Source organism: Leptopilina boulardi, unplaced genomic scaffold (genome assembly GCF_019393585.1).
Source record: "Leptopilina boulardi isolate dan_hultmark-lab unplaced genomic scaffold, ZJU_Lbou_2.1 LbouV2_269, whole genome shotgun sequence".
In the NCBI taxonomy this organism is placed as follows: domain Eukaryota; kingdom Metazoa; phylum Arthropoda; class Insecta; order Hymenoptera; family Figitidae; genus Leptopilina; species Leptopilina boulardi.
In genome coordinates this window covers 863,489-884,742 of record NW_026137828.1, presented here as the reverse complement: position 1 = coordinate 884,742, position 21,254 = coordinate 863,489, and the positions used below count along the sequence as shown (strand labels likewise).

The window sequence follows — 21,254 nt, the reverse complement described above, 5'->3', positions numbered from 1 at the left end:
AATAAAATAAAAGTAAAATAAACAAAAGTCAAAAATAAAATTGTAAAAAGACTGATGAACAAACAAAATATAACATAAAAGTGTAAAAAGACTAAAATAAATAAATAAACAGAAAATTGTAAAAAAAGACAATAAAAGACAAAATAAATAAATAAATAAACAGAAAATTGTAAAAAGACAATAAAAGGACAAAATAAATAATAAAATGAATAAATAAATAAATAAAAACTGTATACTGTCAATTTCGCCTATCTGCGGCCATCGAGATCCTTTCTCATCATAACAGAGATGATAAAGGTCTCGATGAGCCGCCAGTTTTCCTGGGACTGGATCATCAGCGCTACCATGTTCTCCGGTGTAACTGTAGCGTTTACACCGGTGAACATGGCCTGCCTCTCCAAGTCCCATTGACTGCAGGCAAAGAGGGTGTGCTCTGCGTTGTCCACAGGGAACTGGCAGTAAGCACACACCTCACTCTCTTTCTTCTTAAAGCGCTGCAGGTACGAATTGAAACATCCGTGACCTGTCAGCGCTTGTGTCAAATAGTAGGAGACCTCTCCATGGCTCCTACTTAACCAAGTGGCGAGTGTCGGTATAAGGCGATAAGTCCATCGACCTTTTACCTCCCCATCCCATCTCTCCTGCCATTTTTCTACGAGCCTGCGCCTCGCTTCGAAGCGGATGCGGTCCTTGCTGGGTCGATCTTCCTCTTCAGAGGAATTCGCCTCTTTGAGAAGGAGGATAATTTCCTCCCTCTCAAGCGCCAAAAGATCTGCTGGCGGGACACTTGCAAGGACCTGCACAGCGCTCGTAGATACTGTCCGATAAGCAGAGGCGATACGTGAAGTAATGCACCTCTGCGCGGACAGCATCTTTTTACAGATGGTTGAACATCTGTTTGTTCTCAGGGAGGGGGCCCACGCTGGCGCTGCGTAAAGCAGCTTAGCGTGGGCGACACTCGCCACCAGTCTCCTTTTCTTTTCACGGGGGCCACCAACATTTGGCATCACCCGTGCTAAGTTAGCCGCACATTCGATCGCCTTGTTCGACGCCGTAGCCATGTGGTGATGGAAGTTTAGCCTTCCATCCAGTTCCACACCAAGGTACTTTATCTGTCTCCTCCACTTGACCTCGAATTCGTCTATCACGATTCGTGGGGATTTATAACCACGTCTGTCTGTGACTAGCAATGCTTCGGTCTTTTCCAGGGCCATTTGAAGACCTCTGGTTTCCAGCCAGCATTTTGCTAGCCGAAGACATTCGTTCACCAATATCCCCAGAGCTTCCGCCGAGTCGGCAGTGCACACGATCAACGCGTCGTCCGCAAAGCCGACGATCACCGCACCTTCGGGCAGGTCCATTCTCAGGAAGTCATCGTAAGATACATTCCATAAAAATGGTCCTACCCTCGAGCCTTGAGGGGCCCCACGCTGCATCTCTTCCTTGAGAATGCAGGTGTCTCCCTCGTAAATAACCCACCTGTCGCTTAGATAATTATCCATTATCCGCAACAGGTAGGGCGGTATACCCTTCTGTATCATCGACTCGATGAGATCTTCCCATCTCGCGGAATTGAACGCGTTCCGTATGTCGATTGCTACCAACGCGCAGAAGCTCTTCTTTTTATCTGGACCCAATTTGTTTTTCCCTTCTCTGGCGAGGTCCACAACTGCCTTTATGGCATCAACTGTGGACCGACCTTTGCGGAATCCAAATTGGTTATCGGATAGACTATTCTCTCCGGTCAAGTGAGATTGCATTCTCTGCAGAACCATGTCCTCTAGAAGTTTGCCCATCGTATCCAACAGGCATATAGGCCTGTAGGATGAGACCTTATCTAGAGGTTTGTCACCCTTTCTTAGGAGGACCAGCCTTTGCCTCTTCCAGTCTGGAAAGAACTCTCCTCTCTCTAGGCAGCGATTGAAGATGTCCAGCAAAATCTGGGGGGAAGCAACAATCACCTCTTTTAGGATCTTGTTGCTTATCCCATCGATTCCAGGCGCCTTGCCTGTCTTCAATCTTCTACCTGCTGCTTCCAATTCTTCAAGAGTAAAGAGTTCTTCCTCTGTGACTATGCAAGAACTCCAGTCCTTCCTAAGCCACGGCTCTGCAGGAGGAAACAGGGCTTTTATTACCTTTCTGACCCAATCGGGATTGTCCAGGCCGGGGGTCTTTTGCCTCGTTACTAATTTCTTAGTAACGATTTTAAAAGCCAGACCCCATGGGTCCTTCTCGACGTCCTCGATTAGGTCCTTCCAGCTACGGCGTCGCGACGCGCGGATCTCTTTGCTGAGGTTCTTTTTGGCCTCCTTGAATGCTTCCTTGAGCAAAGGATCTCCCTTAGATCGGGTATATGTCCTTCTTGCTCTGAAACATGCCTTTCGCAAGGAGGCCAACCTTTCTGACCACCAGTGCAAGGATTTCCTTCTGAAAGAGGTGCCGTTGCGACGCGGCATTGATACATCACAAGCGTTGATGATAATGTTCCTCACCGCACGGACCTCTTTCTCCAGATTGTTCGTCCTCTTCACCCAGCCCAAGTCTTTAATGAGACAGGCTTATTATTATTATTATTATTATTATTATTATTATTATTATTATTATTATTATTATTATTATTATTATTATTATTATTATTATTATTATTATTATTATTATTATTATTATTATTATTATTATTATTATTATTATTATTATTATTATTATTATTATTATTATTATTATTATTATTATTATTATTATTATTATTATTATTATTATTATTATTATTATTATTATTATTATTATTATTATTATTATTATTATTATTATTATTATTATTATTATTATTATTATTATTATTATTATTATTATTATTATTATTATTATTATTATTATTATTATTATTATTATTATTATTATTATTATTATTATTATTATTATTATTATTATTATTATTATTATTATTATTATTATTATTATTATTATTATTATTATTATTATTATTATTATTATTATTATTATTATTATTATTATTATTATTATTATTATTATTATTATTATTATTATTATTATTATTATTATTCCCGTGCGGGGTTTCTGGTCCCCCCATCGGGCGCCTCCCTAGGTGGTGGATAAGGGAACGCCCTCTAGATATAGAGGGTACCGGTGAAACCGGGGCGAACCAAAACCAGGAAAATCAAGAAAACATGATGAGCGAAGATAAAACTGACGGAAACTACCTGCGGGGTAACCAGTCCCTCTCTGGTTCCGATCGTCAAGCGCACAGCGTGGGGGCGATGGCCAGTGGCCCTTGGATGCAGGCGGGCGGAAACGCTTTGATTGTACCACAGATCATCGTGGATAGAACAGAAGGTTCAGGATCTAGAAGAGGTAGCACGACGAGTGTAGGCAGCTGCAATACGGTGTTTAGTAACGCTTCGGCAGACGACATCGTAAGCTGCAATAAAGATCGGGACAGGTGCATTAAACTGCGGGAGGAAGAAGCAGTATGCATCGATAGGATGGAAGAGGAAATCGCCAAGATGCTTAAGTCATGTGAGGTTCAGAGAAACGTCAATATGACAATTAAGGATGGTTTGAGAATTCTTTCTGAAACCTTGCAGGAGCTGAAGGCTAAGCATTCGGCAGCAAAGAAAGAGGATGAACTCTTTCATGAAGGCCTGATCGACTCGGAAGAGGCGCGACAGGAACGAAAAAAAAAAAAAGGGAAAAGTGCCATGCAAACACATTGCGAAATGTCGTTTTGCAGAGCCAAAAGAGAACGAGAAGCTCCAGCAGTACGGAGGTCACTAAGGAGCTAAAGAGGAAGAAGGAGGAAGGTCCTAAAGGGAAGGCTGTAAGCAAGGCAAAGGCGAAGTCTCATCAGAACTGTGAGGACAAGCCAATGGCGAAGAGAACGACTATGATCGTTAAAGTCGCCAAAGGCAAGACGTACGCCGACGTCCTGGGAAAGCTCCGCAAGGAGGTGAACCCGGAGGCCAGCCAGACTAGAGTGGTCGAGGTGAGACCCACTAAAAAGGGAGACCTTCTCCTCAAGATCGGAAGCTCCGATGAGGCGAAATTCACCAGTGAGGTGAGAGATATTGTTGGAGAGTTGGGTGAGGTGCAGACGGCGGATCGAAGGGTCACACTGGAGATCCGCGACCTGGACGGCCTCACCCGCGAAAAAGAGGTTCTAGAAGCACTGGTGGCAAATCTGGGGACACCAGCTGAAGGCAGAAGGGTGACGGTCCTGGGACCCAACAGGCGAGGGTTGAAGCTCGCTGTTGTTGTCACTAGCCAGGAGGAAGCTAGGAGGCTGGAAGACCAGGGACACATAAAGATTGGCTTTGTGTCTTGTCGAATAAGGAGGCGCCTTATGATTGTCAGATGCCATAGATGCCTAGGTTACGGTCACCTTGGAAAGGTTTGTAAGGAGGTGGACAGATCGACTGCGTGTTTCAAATGCGGAGAAGTCGATCACAAGGCCAAGGAGTGCAAGAAGAGTGCTAGTTGCTTCTTGTGTAAGGAGAGATTCGGCGACAAGGCTGTTACTGGCCATGTAGCTGGAACGGGAGCGTGCGGAGTTTTCAGGTCGGCCCTAGAGGAGGCCAAGAAGACTCTCGCACGAACGAAAAATAAATAGGCCAGAAGAAAAACGGCACGGAAGAGTCGCGCGAGCGACGGTGAGAGGACCTTACCTACGAAGACTGAAGCCGAAAGGTAGTTCCGTAGGTAAGTTATGGTCCTGTAATCCAGGGAAAGGACTTTTTTTTTTAGTGTGGTAAGGGCGGCTGCAAGAGTAGACCGTTACAGTCCCACAGTACCCAAGAAATTGGGTCTCCATAAAGGATTTATTTTTGCCTTCCCTGTCGTATCCAAAAAAAAAAAAAAAAAAATTATTATTATTATTATTATTATTATTATTATTATTATTATTATTATTATTATTATTATTATTATTATTATTATTATTATTATTATTATTATTATTATTATTATTATTATTATTATTATTATTATTATTATTATTATTATTATTATTATTATTATTATTATTATTATTATTATTTTTTTTTTTTTTTTTGCTTAGGGACTATTGGGAAAATCTGTATACAGATACCTTGGCTTCCGCATGCCAAGGTTATGTGGGGTTGGTAAAAAAAAAGGAGAACAATAAACAAAATAAGCTGGCGACCTACTACCAGCCCCGACCCACTAATTGATAAGTCTGCCAGAAGAAAACGATTTTTAATAACAGTTATATGTAATCTTATTATTTTTTATAATTATAGAAATATCTAGATAGTTGATTTGATTGTTATTTTGTTGTTCATAAGTGAATTTTAGTCTATTGTGATAGTAATAAAAAATTTCAATAACCGGATTAATGTGATCTTTATGTATTAATAAAATAATGTCATCAACATATCTTAAGTAAAAAATAGGTTCACAATTATGTTCAATTTTTAATTTTTTAAGACAATCACTTTCTAAATCATCCATGACAATATTCCTGCAAAAAAATGAAGAAATAGGAAAACCCATAGGAGTACCATCAATCTGTTGATAATATTTTTCGATTCTTACACACCATTCAAAATATTCGCATTACTTTAAATAATTTCTGAAAATTAAATAATTACATAACTATTAAAAATGTATATAAATATAATTCTTTGATGTACGAAATTTAGCTTGTGGAAAATTTAATTAAAAAAAAATATATTAACGTACAGAGAAAAAAAAATTTGCAGTTTTACGATTGGTGTGTTTTTAATAACAGTGGCTATAAAAAATGTAAGAGTAAAGTATAATATATATTTTTCTTCCCATGATGAAAGCAATGGGGAAAATGTCCTTATATATATACGTTGGCAAAAAAAAATTGTTACAGAAAGTCCTGATTATTTCCTTTCGACGTGATTCGGTTTTTTGATAATATTCTTTGATAAAAAAAAAAAGTATGAGAAATATTTCTACGTGACCCATTTTTCTTCAACGAAAAAGGCACTCTATTTGAGAAATGGATATTTTTTAAAATAGAAAATTTTCGTTTATTTTTGATGTATAGTAATATAAATAAAAGTATGTGTACAAAAAACTTAGAAAAAAACAATTTTAAATTAAAGAAGAATTACTTGGAAAGTTTTAGTTTATGCGTTATACTATGTGATTTTCAAAGAATATATATATGTGAATTGAATTTTTTAAAGTTGAGTAACATTGGTTGTAAATTACGTAAAAATCTAGGGTGTAGACGAAATGGCGCCCGGGGCGAATATGAAATGAGCGCCTCTTTTATGATTCTTAAAATAAATTTTTTATATTTTTTTCTTCGGGGACTGAATGATGAAACAGGATGATAACCTTATACAATATTTTTAAAAATTGAAAATTATTAATTAAAAAGATTTTTTAATGAACTTTAAAAACATTTTTTTAGCAAAATTTTAACAATTATACTAATATTGTAAAACAGAGTTTTTTTTAAAAATCAAATTATTTTTTGTTAATTTTGGTAACTGGAAAAATGTGTTACCCCGAGGGAATTTAGAGTCTACTATGAAGGAATTAGTTTCCAAATCAAATTTGCCTAAAGTTATAAAGTTTAAAAAAAATTTGATTAAATATTGATAACTTGATTAAAAGTATTTGAAAAATAAAAAAAAAAAATGGTAGAAAATTAAACTCTGTTCCCTGAGACATACACCCTGAATGCTAGTATTAATCGATCTCTTTTCCTCTATAAGAAAAACATTTATATTCCCTATACAAATATCTACCACCACTAACACAAGAAACAAAAGTCAATTTCATTCAAAGTATACATGAATACTTAAATTTATTTTCTTGCATGTTTTCTACAAAAAGATTAATATAAATATTTCATGACAATATATCAGTATAATTTATGTATTAACTTGGAAAATGGTAGGTTAATTATTAAGATCAATTAAACTAGTTCTATTTTAAAAATTCTTTTTTTCTTTAGAAAATATATCTATACATAAATTTAACCAATGAAAAAAATTTCTTATATACCTAATCAAAAAAATACCATTCTTTTAATTAAAAAAATGTTTCTTTAATTAAAAACTATAAGAAATAGAAGTTTCTATAAAAATTATAAACGAAAATTTTCTTCATTCGCACAAAAGAAATTGAGTTTTGTTTCAAAGGAGATAATTTTAACATATATATATATATACTTGCAAAGTTTTTCAAAACAGTTCCCATTTCTTCCGATTAGCAAATTTCTAGATAAAATTTAATGAATATTCTCAAGAAAGTTGCAAAAAAGAAAAAGTTTGTTTTGTTTCTGTATTTTAGTAAATCAGCGAAAAAAAAGGGAATAAAGAAAAAAAATTGCGATTTCGAAAATTTATATAACCACACCACTTTTTTTTTATCATGAAGATAGGGGTATAGTAGAAAAATAGAAACGCAAAATAAATCCTTGTCCTTCTTACGCTACTAAATCCGCACAGAAATGAATCTCTGCAATGTAGCAGCTGCAGCGCACGCGTTCCACACTATGTTGTGAATTTGAGGTATAATTTGTTTCTTATCCGGCGCCATAAATCACTTCTATTCACGATGCTGACTTTATCACAAACGTGCATTTGGCCGATCGCACGTCTGTTCGAAACTACATGTCGTCAAAATGGTGTGCGGTTTGAGGAAGTGAAGCTCCAATTCTACCTTCATATATTGAAACGGTAGCGAATTTAGAGAGAGAGAGAGAGAGAGAGAGAGAGAGAGAGAGAGAGACATACAAATCGAGAGGGAGAGAGAAGATCTCGAACACTTTGGATCAGGAATGTGTTTTATTGCTTCTCTGATACGTGAAAATAGGGGCCACCTGATGACGTCACACAATAGGGTGCCGCTGTACCGTTATTAATCATCTCACTTCAGCAATACTATGCCAAGTCCCCAACACCTCCCACCAATGTACGCTCGTTATATGGGGCGCGTCTCCCTATACCAGCAACTACCCTAGGACATGCAAAAAATCTTTTCATCATTGTTTGAACTATGTTCGAGTTGAAATCTCCAGAAAAATATATATTTCAAATATAAAAATATTATCCATTTCATTTGAATTTTCATATTAAATCCGTATGTATAACCAATACTACGTGAAGCATTAAGTTTATTAATAAATAAAGAAAAAAAAAAAAACGCTCATAATTTTATAAAACAATCAACTTAAATATCACTGTCTGTCTCATTATCATTTGTTAATATTCATAAAGCTTATTTTACAATCAATCAACAAAGACAAACTAAGCTATTTGACTTACGTCAAGTCTGATGACAAAAAATACTTTACTTCAATCAAAGTTAACTAAATAAAAAAAAAAAGATTTATTTAAAATGCAAGTTTAACAATCATTAAATAATAAATCAATTACGATTTGTATGCGTCAGATTTGTGTGTAGTATGAATATGTTTTCGTTTTAAAAGAATCTGTATCAATAAAATAAAGGCAAAAATTAAAGACTCACCAAAATTATATAATTATAAAACCAGAAAAGTATCGGATTACTTTTCTTTCCTTGACACGAGTTTAGAACTCGTGCTTTTTACTTGATACTATTTCACAAAAGGATTTCTTCCTATATTTTTATTATTATTGTGTAAATTATTCAAAACTTTTTATTGATGAATTTTTTAAAACTTTATTTCAATTATTCCAATATTGTAATAGTTATCTATAAGATTCAACGTTTTAGGATCACCAAACCTGATTATTGTTTGCGATAAGCATTAAATATGAATAACTTATTTAAATAAAACTTTAATTATTTTCGATCTGACGTTATACTCTTTTATGTTTTTAAGGCACTTTATACACTTTAATTAATTTCCTTTTTCAACACACTTTTATATCAACCAACTTCAAAATTGTGGAATATTCATTTGTACTGACTTTGATAAAAATAATTAACTCAACCCTAAATGCGGGGAATAGATATTAACTTCGATCACTTTTAGTTGGAACAAAATATTTAGTCATCCGCCTTTTTCCGAGAATCAAAAATAACACATCCACCTTGCTGTAAAGATAATACTGAACTCCTCGAACAATAATTCGGTGGCAATGATCACATCCAGTTTGCATGTAATTTTGAGTAGTGGGAGGGTTGATTTTGCAATCAATACCTCCTTGTTCGTGATCGGTTCAACCACCTGAATTACATTTATAATTTCTTTATATTTCCTAATTTCCCAAATAAATGTAGCAACTTTTGTACATCGAAATCCCTAATTTGGCAAAGTTGCTGATACTTTAGTTCGTGTTATTAAGCAATATAATGTTTCCTAACCCTAACTCATTTGCGAAATAATAATTGATTTGGAAATGAAATAAATAAAAAAAAAAAAAAAAAAGAATTTATAAATAATTATTAAATTAATTTTAATTAATGATTAAATATTCAAAATTAGAAAATGATGTGTGTTATTTTTTGATGTTTATATACAATTGATAAAATGTTTATAATATTTAATAACAATTATAATTTTATAATAAATAATAAAAAAAAATTTTTAATTTACTTCATAAGAATCATTTATTGTGATAATTAAAGAGTATAAATAATCTGAATAGTATATGGACATTCAGTTTGCAAACGAAAATAATTTTCTTTAAATAATTTAAAAATTTGAATTAGAAGTTTTTTCATCAGCGTATTAAGTACCTGAGTTTGTTAGAAAAAAAATAGATGATGTCGCACCGATCATAAACAGGAAAGGTTTGGTAATAATATTAAAAAATTCAGGTAAAGACAAACGCAAAGAAGGACAGAGAAGAATGAAGAAGAGTGAACTGGGAAGGGTAAGGAAAAAATTTTCCCCCTGAAGAAAAATGTATTAATGAGTATTTCGTGTAACTTTGTAAGAACTATTTGGAAAATATATTCTGCTCAATATCTGTTATAAAAAGTGTACTTTATTTTTTGTTGTTTTATGCACTACCTTAACATAGCTTTGACAATGAAAGACAAAAATGAAATGAACGAAAAATGGGATAATAATTTCAATGAAAATAATATGGAAGTGATTTTAAACTACATCATATACAATCAATATATAAATATATATAAAGTATAATTGTTATATAAGATTCTAAAGTCATTGCCCTGTACATTTCCCGAGTCAGCATAAGAAAGTTTAAGGACAGGTGTGTAAGGAAGGGTCAATAAAGCTACTACACGGTTCGTCAGCTTTGAAACTCTGAATATTTATAGACATTACACGAAGTTAAATATTTATTATATCACGCCGACTCTTGGACTTGACGAGAACTTTTTATATACAGGAAAAAAATATTATTTGCTTGAGATATATATATAACGATATCGCGCTGCAAGATAAAATATAATATTATTTGTATTATGATTCTACTAATAATACAAGAACTAAAAGAATTTTAAAGTATTACTTTGCTTACAGACGTTTGTAGTGAGATGTAATTTTTAAAAATTTTAAATCCTCAATCCTTAAAAGTTCTCACTTCTACTTCAACCAGAAGTTCTTCCTCATCCAGAAGAGCTTCCACTTTTAACCCAATAATAAGATTTATTTACACTTAGAAAAAGCTCCACATTTCACCCGAAACATGAGCTTTTTCACCATCCAAAAAAGCTCACACTTTAAAAATAACCTTTTTCTTTAATCACTGTTTTCTTGAAAGGATCAAATTGCAACGAATTGATCCCAATATTTGGATAAAATTATATTTTGATCCGAATATTTTGATGCAAATATTGGGATCAATTCGTTGTCCTTCTCCTAGCAGGGAAGGAAACGCCGACGAGAAAATGTGGATTTCCTAATCAGGACTACATCAGACGCATAGCAGTTCAAATTAATGATGGAGGTAATTTTTCTTATACTTAATAAACTATTGTTTAAGTCTGTATGATAAAAATAGTAATAATTTTTTAAAAATAAAATTTATATTCTGATATTTTCAAATTAATTTTATCATTAAATTAATTAAAGTTTTTTTTATTGTATGATATTCAATGTGAGTCTAAGCTTTAAATTAAAATTTAAGCCATCAGGGTAACGTAGAGCTTTTCAAGAGATCAGAATAATCCCGAGTTTTTTTTTTACTGAGAAATATGAATGTGCCACCTGGCACATTGGTTGAATACGATCATGGGTCACCACGAATTGACAAAAAGACTGGTAGATTTTTATCATAATCGAGATCAGATGGAAGACTTTTTCCGATTTCCTTCAAGTTTTTTTTTCTATCGCGTTAAACCCGATGAAGAAAAAGTAAGATCTTCCGACCCGGACATTAACGTGTTCACGCCATCCGTAATGTCTGTTGCTACAGGTTGAACTGAATTACTCTTTTTAGAGCTCACCCACCTCGATTGTAGTATATATGTATATATATATATATATACTTTTTACATTTCACGAGATCGTACACTTTTTACTTTTGTCGCTATATACTTTCATTCTCTTTTTTATTTTCTCTTAACCTTCAGTTCACCATAGAAAAAATATCTCGCCATCGTTCACCCTCTTTTTTTATTGAATTTTCTTTATCCCAGTTTCTAGCATTAGAATGCATTATTCCTTACAAAACAAAAAAAGTACCTTTTCGTGTAATTTTCGTTTCTCATGTTAATAAAAAAAAAAAATTCCTAGTCTTCTATTTATAATTTTGTAAACAAAAAAATTAAAGCAAAAAAAAGATTAAACTATCAGGATTTCTGCGAGACAAAAAAATAATTCCACAACAGTAATTCAAAATAATTAGTAATTATTGGTAAGAAATAAAATTAAAAATTAATGATCATTTTATTGCGAAACTGACAATAATATCATTCACCTCCTCCTAAAATTATTCAGTAAGTATAGAAAGCAATTAAATATTCAGTTAAACTTCGATATTCATATAAATAACATCAAAAAATGTGACAACTTAACCTGATATTTATTTATCTGGTGTCAGAAGACCGACTTTAATATTTAAAGCATTAAAGAAAAATTAATATTGTGGTCCAGTAGAGTTCGGTAAAATTTTTCCTGAATAAACACGCTGCACATGCGCGATCATGTAATATAATATATATATATATATATATATATATTTTGTAGAATTTTGTAGAATTAGAACTAATTCTAGTAGAAGAATTTAGAATTTTGGTTTATTATTGATTTTAGTTTTACTTTTAATTATTTTTATTTATAACGTTGTTTTTTTAGGGTGAGATTAATGAATTTAATTTTAATTAATTTATTATTATATTTTCAATTTAATCTACGTTATCTTCACTGTTTAATTATTAATTTGCCAAGACACCAAGTTATTTTATGAAAAATAAATAAACTAAGAAAAATAGTTAAATAACCCGACAAGTAAATTTTATAATTCTACTTAGGAAAAACTAAAACCAGCTCAGGAATTCCATTGTTACTTTAAAAGCAACAATAGACCGCGGAGAGGGGGAATAAGGAGAAACACCATTAATTAAACAAAATTTATAACAATTACACTATTTATTAATAATCACTTCAATTTTTTAAAAGTTACAAAAATGTCAGTAGGCCAAATAACAAAATTCAAATTTATTTATTATTATTTTTAAATAATAATGAGATCGATTCAGAAGGAAAACGACTCATAATATATAACTGAGGACTCACCACCCATTTAACGACGACGAAGCCGCCTCGTCTCAAAATTATAAATTTATTACATTTTTATTTTAATTTCACAACACAACATAATTAATACTCCAACTACTCTTTGCGGACATAAGAATGAGAACGAGAGAAAATGGTTAACGAGACAAGCTCGATAGCGTTGCCATGCAGCGGCCTCTCTTTTAGGTATCAATTAGATCAATTAATATTCAATAATATAATATCCGCGACTGATAATCGATACGCGGTCGTCGATAACGCAGATCCCTGCACTATCCGATGTTAAATTGATTGATGCGAAAAGTCCATAAGAAATAATTTGACAAATCGTCAACAAAACAGCACTTTCGTTTTCCTGGTGGTTTTAAATATTCGATACTATCATACAAATATATACACCAGGAAGCTCTTCCCTTGATAACTTCTAATTTCAATGATAGATAGTGATGCCCTTAACGTCTTTGTAATTTGTTGAGAATCCTCAATGCCTTGCGAGAGTTTTCATATCAGAACGAAAAGACAAATCAGAACAGAATTTATTTATTACATGTTGACTATTAATCTGACGACTTTGGCAAGTTGGTTTATTAATACGTGAATAATGAAGTGAGTATCATAAGAAAACAATTTTTATAATTTATAACATTTTACTGCCAATATAACTGGATTCCCCCCCTTGTGTCGTTTATTTACAAAATTTCTAATAATTTATTAATTGAGGTCATTTATACGCGACAAAATGACGCGTTATAATTGTTGAATCTTGTGCAATCATACATATAATTTCAATTTAAATATATTGATACTATTATATTGATACTGGGGATCAAGAAGAAAAGCGCACGCACTCGAAAACCAGATATCTGGTTAGATATCTGGTCTAATATATATTAGACAACAACCAAAGAATACAGACGTGAAATTTAAACTTGTATTAAAAAAGTAAAATATATTTTTTCTGTAATTATTGTTTAATACAGTTGCCATGACAGCAAGATAATCGATTATAAATAAGAAATAAAACTTTTTTTTAATAGTTTAAAACCCCTTCTTTAATAATCTTTCACATTTCTTTTCAACATTTTCTCATAAATACCGTCTATCCGGGTTTATTGAATTAATAATTTACTGAGAGGTAGTCCACTACCTTATTTTCAACTTTGTTTAGCCAAGAGTAATTTACGCTTACCAATGAGCGGAATTGTTAATAGTAATATTTAAATATACTCTTTAAATTTTCTTTTGTTAAATTAACTTCAGTCTTTAACACTCCTGTTAGAAAACGTACGAAAGTTAATAGCAGAATTAAGATTGACACTATTTTTGAATTTTACAGAAGTTTTCTTTACATTTTTGTGAAAACATTCTGCTTTTATTAAAAACAATACTTCTTTAATTTCTACTAAAGTCTTCTCAATATCCGCTATTGTAGAACTAGTTATGTAAAATATATACTGAAATAATTTTTTCCGTGTATATATGTAGTTATTTTGAATATGTACTGTCACGTCACCGTAACTTTAATATTCATATTATAAGAATTCTTAAATCTATATCGAGTTGCGTTTATCTTGCAACAAACACCCGTGTTTTTGTTACGCATCTGAATACTTTTCTCTTAAATGTTCAATTTCCGCCCTTTTGTCGCGCAACTAAACATCTTTCTTCATGGAGAGATCAGTTCTCAAATCATCTTCATACGTATAACATCAACCTCATTCTTGGTACCAGTCGACGTGTTCTAGTTCAAGTGCATAATTTTCTTATACGAAAGTGAAAATCAAGTGTCAAAACCCTCTACATTAAACGAGGATCATTACTTCTTATTACATTAGGCAATTATCTATTCTTCCTTTATTTGTAAGAGACTCATTATTGGGAGTTTCATCACGCCTAATAGAACTCCGGACCTGTGGTTATACCTGGGCCCGTCAACCTACCTGACGTCATAAACTCACGCTGGTACCAGCTCTTTTACAGTGACAACAAGGACACAGCAGTGGTCCTTTTTCTTTCAACACACCTACTACTGAATTTTAAGGTAAGTGTTTTATATTCTCACTCCTAACTTTTCTAAACTTGTCGTATATTCGTAGTAACCACTGCATTCCTTATTTCAGTTGAATGCTGAACTCTCCATTTTCCTGGATTGGTTGGTTCGAGATTCCCTTTCTCTCATAAGAACGAATTATTGTAACTAAAAATACTTGTCTAAATAAATTGTAACCTAATTATAAAATTAATTACTATTCTCTTTCTTTCCTGTACCCTTAGTTCAGAGCCTTCTGCTCTGTAAATGAAACAGAAATTCACTGAATCACCGAGCGGCCATAAATAAAATAAAATATTATTTCGTTAGTTATTTCTCTATTTGGGACGTAACAGTACCTACTATTATATTAAATTTAGATTATTGAATTCGACGTAGCTGTTTCTAATTGACAGTCAAGTAATTGTTTCGAAATCTCATTTAATCAACAAAGCACTTTACACGAGTGTTATAATAATGAAATTTTCCTAACGAAATTAAATTATTCTGTGCACTTTATTCATGTTATTCCATGTTATTGGAAACGTGTGAAACGATTGTTATTCAGATACTGTTTTATTTCTGTTTGTTTGTTTGTTTACTTAATTGGCTGAGGTTTACTAAACAAATAGTAGTCTGAATTGACCGGATACGTTGAATTAAATCTTCATTTGTAAAGTACAAAAAAAATTCATATTTATTTCTTTTTAAGGTAAAGCTATTATTTTCCATTTTCTTTTTATGATTTTATATACTTACCTATCATATACAATGTACATACACTTTGAATTTCCTTTCGAAGGGTTTCGCAATATTATAATGAATTGCTCCCACTTCAAGGATCGTTTTCACAAATGAATTCCTATTTCTTTCAATTAGCCAGCCAACTTGCATACGGTTTAACACTCGGACGACTAACGAGCTATTCTTTTGGCCTATTTAATTTTCCAGTCATTAATTCCCGACTTTTCAGCTCTTCATCAAATTAAAATTCATTTTTTATTCTTGCTTTTTACTGTCACACCAGAAGCAGTATATATTTTACCAGTTTAGCATCCTTTAATCAAATTTTATGTATTATGTAAATTCAACTCGTGAAAGTAATTAACAAATTCAATTTTCCGATTAAGAAAACTTTTTTTTACACAAATACCTTCTATAAATGACATTCAATTTTTTTACATTATTTAACAAAACAAAAATAGTTTTAATTATATTTCTCCAGTTATTTTTTTTATCTCTTTGTCTGTTATTGCAGTTTTAAATAAATTAAAACTAATTGAAAAATAAATCGATTTTGTGAAGTAGAAAGAATTTTAATGTGGATTCCAAATAAATGCGATTAAAATAAATAAAATAATAAAAAAAAATAAATATGAAACAAACTCTAAATAAAATAAAGAAAAATAAATAATAATTATGTTATTATTAAATTATATCAAGAAATTTTAAAAAATGTAATTGATGTTATAAGAGATTTCTTGAAAAATTGACTGATTCGTTGAGTTTGAAATTCTATAGGTATACGTAATATAATATTGGTCACGAATGAAAAATTTGAGCTGTCACACGATTTTTCAATTCTATGATTTTCAGATAGTTCTCTGATTGTTCGTCGTCGATGTGAATTCATTTTAATGGATTTCCGACGATCACATGACGTATATGTTTTTTTTTTTATTTATGTGATGCCTACGGAAACCGGACATCCGATTGATGTAGGTTTCGGCATCGTGCGCCTTTCACAAACGAAGAATTCATTCAAATTCATTACTGCAATGTCATAAGCGCACATTTAATCAACGAAAGACAAATTACACTATCGACTTCATATATATTTATAATTCGAAAATGAAAAATGTCGATACATATCAATCTTTCATATACTTTTGTGACAAAATATAAAAAAAGTTTTTCAATATTAATATAAATAATATTGAAATACTTAACAAAATTAATTCTATTTAATATAAATGTGTCAAATCACGTAACGTGCAACTCACCAGCATCTTTTATCTTTGATTAATATTTCAGAAAATTGACGAATTATTCCATAGCTGTTTGAAACTCACCTGCAACAAATAATTTAATTATAATTAAGGTACAAATTATATATTATTACCTTTAATAACAATTAACAATAATTTAAATTAATTAAATGACTTGACAATTTATTATTAATTAGAATATTAATTAATATATTCTTCAATTCAAGAGAAATTTATAGTTTACAAGTAAATAAGGTTTCCGGTACCGATTTGTTATTATCTCTTGCTTCTGTCAGAGAGAGTAAATAAATTGAATAAAAGAAAATAAAAAAATGAAATTAGAAAGAAAAACAATTTATTTAAAGATTCAAATACCTAATGCTAAATTAATTCTCTATTATTAAAATATTTCATTTTAATATTTTTAGATATAGTGGATTAAAGTAAATAACAAATATGTTGAAAATTAGGTTAAAAAATGTTTCACGTGAATAGCATTTTTTTTCTATTTGCTTTCGTGCGAGTAACGTGTTTTCTATTTGTTTTCGTAACTAACAATTTTTCATTTTGAATGCATCGCGCTTCAATACATTGTATTTAAGTAAATTTCCAATATACGACAATAATATGGAATTATTTTTCATAAACTGAAAAGAAAATTGTTACTCATGTATAGGAAATATGAAACTTTTAAATACTAATTTTTCGTAATAGGAAAGTAAAATATAAAAATAGCTTAACAAACATAAAAAATACATTTAATGCGAACATTTCATGTTGGAAACTGTTAAAAGTAATTTATTTGTAATTGTATGAAATATTTTAAATTACTTTATATTATATTTATTAATACGTATATATGTTTACTCATGCGACAATTTATTAAATATAATTAATCTCTAATTGCTGAAATTCTAATAAAAGCATAAAAAAGTTCCATTATCTAAACTAATCTTATAATTGTTCACGCAAAGGTGTGTTCTATTTTTAAACATTTTCCATTTGTCCATATAGTAATTTTTATAATATTATATATTACAGTGACAAATATTCGATATTTAAAAAGAATTGTTAAGTAATTCTGAAAAATACTTTATTTAACTTCGAAATTTAATTAAAAATTTTAACATATTTTAAGTTAGTAATATTTAAGAAAAGTTAAATTTTTTAAAATTCTTTTTTTTAAAAAATGCATTTAAAAATCCTGCGAATACATAGCAATGCATATATATTATAAAGATATCTTAAATTACAATAAAATTAAGTAAAACGAGGAGAAGATACTTTGGAATGAATCTGTAAAGTTATAATGTCACTATTGTAGCGAATACCTTTAGTAACTCTAACAAATTTTTTTCTCCGTGAAACAAAAAGGATCTTGAAAAATATTCTTTCCAAGTGAAATAAAACTGGGGAAAAAAGTTTTAGCTTCTAAAGGCTTTTTACTTGTCGATTTATCCTACAAAACATGCTTTGTTCTAAAGGACTCTTTCTACTTTTCTTGTCAAATATGTATACCTATATATAAAACTTCCGCTTAAAATTGTAGGACACATACATTAGAACGGAGAAAGAGATTTAAAAATGAATTTTAACAAATGAAAATCTACTTTACAATAAAATTAACACACGCACCGAGAATAAAAAATTTTTTAATCAGTAGGAGGACTCTGAGTTAGTGAATCATTAGTTAGTGACGAACTAAGTAATGAAAACAAATAAAAAATTATTAAATAATATCAAATATCTTCTTTAATTATCTAATTATCATTTAATTAACCTACCATTTTTTGCAATCTGATTGTAGTTCTTTATTATTAAATTATACCTATATATTACTTATAATTTAAAAACAAACATTTTATATTTTAAATTTAGATTAAAGTTTTAAAATATTTTTTTTTAATGAAAATAGAATCTGTTTTTCAATCAAATATATTATTCATACAAATAATATTTAGGATAAAACGACTGACCGAATTATAAGAGCTTAAAATCAATAGAGTAACCGACGTTTAAATGAATTCACATTTTAATTTTCTATACTTTTCACTCGAATTCAAAAAAACAAAAAAAAAAAAAAACGATTAATTGAAATCTAAAATAAGTAAATGAAATTAAAGTTACTAAATTTAATACTAACTGTGTAAAATATAAATGTATATCTTGAAAATTAATCTATAAATGAACTGTAACTGACAAAACAAAAACTTTTACGATACATTATACTTTTGTGATATTTAAATTGGTTATCTAAATGATTATCCGTACTAGGAGGCCAGGCAATTTTATACCAAAGTTATTTTTATAACCAAACTAAACTGAAACCGAAATTCTCAAATAAATTCCATAGTCTTAATTCTAATTGTAGTCTCAAAACAAGTATGTGTCCAATAAATAATTTCCACTTGCCGGTTTTGTTCAATTATGCAGGTCATGCAAAGAGAGAGAGAGAGAGAGAGGATTATTTCATGACAAATATCAAACGTTTACATATTAAATTCACTTAAAAATAAATGCAAAAACAGCCTGTATCACAAAGTAAGCTTTTACACAATAATTCCTGTGGAATATTTCACTTGAAGTTAACAAAATTCATAAATAATACTTTGGTTATAAACCAGATCAGTCTTCATTAATAAACGTAAATAATATATTACGATTAATTTTATGTAAATAATTAGTTTTTCTACTTACAAAATATTCTATACGTACTCCAGAAGAGTTGAACTAGATTTGTACCGAAAATGAAATTATAACTGAAATTTAATTAGAAATGGAAACGAATTACAACTAGAAGTTTAGGGTCTTCCATCAAAGTCCGTCGGACAGCAATAAAGAGACAATCATATTTTATTATTTTATAGAAGTATGGAAAAAGAAATGAAAGTATTTCCAATAACAGGTTTTTAGAATTCACAATACATTTAAGTTCATAATTAGTATTAAAATCTGGTAATAGATAGCGGGATATTAAAAGCAGTAATATATAACTAGTTCAAAGCATAAACCAGAGAATATTCCAATAATTTGCGTCACCCTCAATTTTGATGGAAACTAAATTTAATAATACCTAACTATAAGACGACTTTTACAGTTGTAAGCGCAGAACTAACTCAACCACTGGAACCTATCAATCACAAGATTAAACTAAAAGCTTCTATATTAAACAGTGTCGCTTTAATTCAATAAGACCTATAAGAACTTAACTCACTAATCTAAATTAACATTAAAACAAAATTCCTTGTACTGAAGAATTGAAACAAAACTTCTATCAATCATAATAGAGTCTCAAAGGGCAATGCCAAAACTTCAAAATCCAAATTCTCCAAATTTACTAAATAATTCCAAAAGTACTAAGTCTTAATAATAACTTTTAAACCCCAATCCAAACTTCGAATAACAATTAGTTTTATTCAAAATCGTCCAAAAAGTTAATTAACTCAGATAATCGACTATGCAACCAGATAATAAACGAAAGCTCATGATAGTCAAAATCATATGGGGCTTGTTTAATACGCAGCAATAGGAGTTTCAGGTAACGGCTCAAAAATGAGATAAAACTTTTTAAGAACAGGAAAATCTTGAATGTTTCTTCAGGAAACAAAGTTAATCAATAATTTTTAAAATAAATACAATACAATAAGTACAATAAAATTAAGTGACATTCCAAAATAGTCAAAATTCAAGTATACGTCAGAAGAATAAAATCCAAAAATCAATAAATGTTCAGAAATTCATCATTTTTATCAAAGTTGATAAATCCAAATAAAATAGTCTAAATATTAGGAGAGAGTCAGTACGGTTGGTCCACGTTTTCACTTGTGACCATAACTTCCATTCTAAAATTATTAAAAATAGCCCGCTGCAGAAAAAACATAGTATTATTTTTATTCCTAAATCTGTATAATATTTGCCTGCAACAAATTTTACCCAAATTGAGGGCGCCACCATCTATGTGAACTAGCATTTGTTAAAATAGTATTTTTTGCGCAATAAAGATAATAAAAATAATAAAAAAAATGCACTTGAAAATGAGGAAAGGAAATCTGAAATTGAGATAAAAAGCTCTGTGTCAATTTTTAAATAACATTATATTTTTATTGCACTCCATGACTGATAAGACGCAAATCAAAATTCCCGCGATTGGTTTTTTCTCTTTCTTCTCGAAGTTGGTCTGAAAATTCAAGAAAAATGACAAAAATTAAATTAATAATTGCAAAATTTTAAGTGGCTAAACCAACATTACATTTATTGGGCCAACCATTACTATCACGTCGTTTTACTTTTTTATTACACAGACAAAAAACGCATGATACAAACATCAAATAAGGCACTACATTTTCAAAGATCACTCTAACGAACAAACTTAGTCAAGTTACTTTATTATTTGCATCTTCTTCTTTTGTTCAATTCACTTTTTCAGAGACCATAAACAAGTTTTCCTTTTAATCTTTAGCGCACTTTTCCAAAAACGTCTGTACAAATTGCGCATTTCACTGAGACTTGCTAAAAGTGACGCGAAATGTTTATTACCATCGCTAGTAAGTATTTGCATGCAAAGGTAGATGGC

General features: G+C 30.7%; 1 protein-coding gene and 1 long non-coding RNA gene across 2 annotated transcripts in view; one reads left to right on the top strand and one right to left on the bottom strand.

Moving 5' to 3' along the window:
- LOC127281480 (igLON family member 5-like) overlaps positions 1-21,254 on the bottom strand; it is a 144,279-nt gene that overhangs the window by 90,659 nt on the left and 32,366 nt on the right. The gene's annotated exons all lie outside the window — the stretch shown is intronic.
- Positions 14,378-14,907, top strand: LOC127281483 (uncharacterized). Its single transcript, XR_007843022.1, has 2 exons — positions 14,378-14,705; positions 14,785-14,907. It is a non-coding gene; the product is annotated as an uncharacterized LOC127281483 (long non-coding RNA).